We start from the raw sequence: 646 nt of genomic DNA on the forward strand, positions 1-646 counted from the left end.
GATTGGTTGGCCGCGCAGTGGTCTTCATTCCTGGCGCCGATTATAGGTCAGGCTAACCTAAATGGTATGATAGATAAATCCATTGTCTTTGATTTCAAATATGTTGTCATTTGATGTGTTACTTCAGGGTCCTAAAAACTAAGTGAACTGGTCAAGCGAGCGCTTCCGAAATCTAATACACTATATCAAAACGCGCAGATAGTTCATTGTGTTATCGTAAACTCCTGCTGGAACTAATCAAAGAGGTATTCATTGATAGCTTCCAGCTAATTTCGGGTTCAACCAAAAAACGAAGCTAAAATAAATACTTTATACACGATTACTCTATGGTTCCGGCTTTTGTGTGTGGAGACTTCATCTTGTAAGTGAAGCCACGAGTGACCGATCACTCGCACTTGGACAAGATATGGCACCGCTCATCCTTTATCCATCTGAGAAGTCGTTGCTCGAGGAGCCAGTCAACACGTGTCACCGCGTGATGTGGATCCCGTGATTCAAGGATGAGCGGCGCTATATCCTGTCTAAGTGCGAGTTAATCACACTGCTGATCAGCCACTCGTGGCCGAACGGTCAAGTGTTCAAGCTACTAGCCGGGGGGTCGCGGGTTCGAGACTCTTCGGAGTTTCGTGAGATGCGCACTGCTGAT

Source organism: Opisthorchis viverrini (genome assembly GCF_000715545.1).
Source record: "Opisthorchis viverrini unplaced genomic scaffold opera_v5_78, whole genome shotgun sequence".
Taxonomy (NCBI): Eukaryota; Metazoa; Platyhelminthes; class Trematoda; order Opisthorchiida; family Opisthorchiidae; genus Opisthorchis; species Opisthorchis viverrini.